Raw genomic sequence first — 2,657 nt, 5'->3', positions numbered from 1 at the left:
CTTTACCCTTTTACCCGGTAAAAAGGGTAAATTACCTCACCTTGCCGAGGCCTAGTGGTGGTGCTGCTGCTGGTGCTGCTGGTGCCGCTCTCTCTCTCTCTGTGACTCTCTACCTGGGGGGCTGTAGGGGAGAGCGTGCCCCTCTCTCTCTCTCTCTGTGACTCTCTCTCTCTCTGTCTCTCTCTACCTGGGGGAGCTGTAGGGGAGAGCGTGCCCCCCTCTCTCTCTCTCTCTACCTGGGGAGCTGTAGGGGAGAGCGTCTCCCTCTCTCTCTCTCTGTGACTCTCTCTACCTGGGGAGCTGTAGGGGAGAGCGTGTCCCTCTCTCTCTCTGTGTCTCTCTCTACCTGGGGGAGCTGTAGGGGAGAGCGTGCCCCCCTCTCTCTCTCTCTCTACCTGGGGAGCTGTAGGGGAGAGCGTCTCCCTCTCTCTCTCTCTGTGACTCTCTCTACCTGGGGAGCTGTAGGGGAGAGCGTGTCCCTCTCTCTCTCTGTGTCTCTCTCTACCTGGGGGAGCTGTAGGGGAGAGCGTGCCCCCCTCTCTCTCTCTGTGACTCTCTCTACCTGGGGGAGCTGTGGGGAGAGCGTGCCCCCCGCTCTCTCTCTGTGTCTCTCAACTCACCTGGGGGAGCTGTGGGGAGAGTCGGAGGGTCACGCGCGGCTCAGCTGACCCGCGCTTCCGGGCTTCGCGCCGGCCCAATCAGCGGCGAGCGTCTCCGTCACGCGGGCACGCCCCCCCCACACAACGTGGCATGACGTCACCCCCGCCATGTACCTCCATTGACGTCACCCCCCTCTCCCGCCGAGTAGTGTCGTCATGTTACCCCCACTCGAATGACGTCACTGCGCGAGCATGTTTATCGTGACGACCCGTGGAGTGTGTCGAGTCCCCGCGTTGTGCGTGAGTTGCCCAGGGCCCGTTGGCTACTGACGACGGCTCACGGACCCCGTGTAGACTCACGGTGAAGGTATCGCGGTAGCTTTGATTATAAGAGGGCTCCTCGCCCAGTTTTGGCCGCCGGGGCCTCGTTAGCGCAGTAGGTAGCGCGTCAGTCTCATAATCTGAAGGTCGTGAGTTCGATCCTCACACGGGGCACGGTAATATTTTTTATATTTTAAAAGTTACTATTTCCCAAGGCCGTAGCCATGGAATCAACATTGCGGGCGACCAAACAAATTTCCTGCCTAAAATATTAAGAAATTCACTAACACATGTTTTTTTTACAATAATGTCTAATAGTGTATTGTATTACATTGCTGTTTTTTTATTTTTTAGCTTTTCTTGTTTCATTGTATGTGATGGGAGAGATTAGGGATGAATAAAGTACAACCATAACCACAATCATATACACAGAAATCTATTTTATAGCAATATATTGGGGGGGGGGGACATTTTGAGCATATTTGAATATTGGGGGGATGTATCCAATAAATATTATAATTACGGGCCTTGGGGTAGCCCCATTGGCGGAGGTGGAGTGAGGTGGAGCTCAGCACCTGAGGCTGGATGAAAATGGATGGTTCAGGGGGACAGTTTGCTAGAGAGACGTTCTTTAATTTATTTTCCTTTTTTACTGGTAGGAACCTCCTGGTTACACCAGCCCACAGGGGATTATTGTGTCCGTCCGTCGTGCATCCAAAAATGGGAGGGGTAGGGCTGGGTGGAGAGGGGAGGTTGGGGAGGGGCTGGGTGGGGAGGGTGGGGCTGGGGTGGGGGGGTGGGAGGGTGGGGCTGGGTGGGGAGGGGCTGGTCACCCCGTGGTGCCCTTATAAAACTCAACGTTTAACCTACTCACGCCGGCTTGTGCCCGCCCTCACAGTCGGGCATATTTGCGGAATACACCACACCGCCGTTGACCCTGCAGGCCATTGACCGAGCAACCCAACGTTCCTACCAGCTCCCTCCGCAGGAATGTGTTGAAGGTGGCTTGTTGGGAACATTTCCTTTGCTGGACAGTACTCCGTGCAGTGGAACCGTGCAGTGGTTGAACCAACCAGCAGAGCGACGTGACGAGCTCTCGGGTCGTCGGGTTGTTAAAGTCGGCCATTGCAACTTGGGCGGCCATTTTACTGCACGAGGCAGCACTTCCGAGCGCGTTGGAACAGTGCGTTCTGAGGGCAGGCTGGACCTGGGCGTAGCCACTAAGGTGGTGCTCAAGGCTGCGGAGAATGGTCAGTGGTGGGCCGAGTCCTACCGAGCGGTCCGAGTTGCAGGAGTGCGCAACCTGCGGAGGAGGGCCACCAGGGAGCGCTGGTCAACGGTGACTAGAATTGTGAGGGGTACCCGTGGTGTCGCTCCATTGGTGACCTGGGTGCTGGTGAGCGTCCGAGACAGCAGTTGAACGTTATGGCGGGAGCCCGGGGTCCCATAAGCCCCCGGCTCTCGCATGAACTGCGTTGCGACATCATTTTATGTCTGTTGAAGACGAACGATACGGCGATCTATTCCTCTCGACGAGCTCTCAACGATGCGCTAATCAAAGTTTCAAAGTTTAGTTTCTTCTACGCATTCGTCCTAGCTGCGCTATATGATCCGCGCCAGGTGGGTCGCGGATTTTGTGCGCAGTGGGACGGAGTTGCCAACAATAAATAAATAACATTTTGACTTCCGTTTATTCGGGACCCTGGGGTCCCCACCATAAGGTTCAGTTGGAGGGTG

General features: G+C 55.8%; 1 protein-coding gene and 1 non-coding gene across 2 annotated transcripts in view; one reads left to right on the top strand and one right to left on the bottom strand.

The window, feature by feature from the left end:
* LOC144737486 (sodium-coupled neutral amino acid transporter 7-like) overlaps positions 1 to 689 on the bottom strand; it is a 25,328-nt gene extending 24,639 nt beyond the window's left edge. Inside the window, exon 1 of the mRNA XM_078620195.1 lies at positions 621 to 689. The gene's annotated coding sequence lies outside the window, so the exon portion shown is untranslated. The remainder of the gene's footprint in view (positions 1 to 620) is intronic.
* Positions 690 to 1,021: 332 nt separating this feature from the next.
* TRNAM-CAU (transfer RNA methionine (anticodon CAU)) lies at positions 1,022 to 1,094 on the top strand. The gene has a single exon. It is a non-coding gene; the product is annotated as a tRNA-Met (tRNA).
* Positions 1,095 to 2,657: the final 1,563 nt, after the last annotated feature.

Source organism: Lampetra planeri, chromosome 70 (genome assembly GCF_965212315.1).
Source record: "Lampetra planeri chromosome 70, kcLamPlan1.2.h2, whole genome shotgun sequence".
NCBI lineage: Eukaryota > Metazoa > Chordata > Hyperoartia > Petromyzontiformes > Petromyzontidae > Lampetra > Lampetra planeri.
Note: the sequence above shows the minus strand (reverse complement) of the source record. Positions and strands in the feature narration are given on the sequence as shown.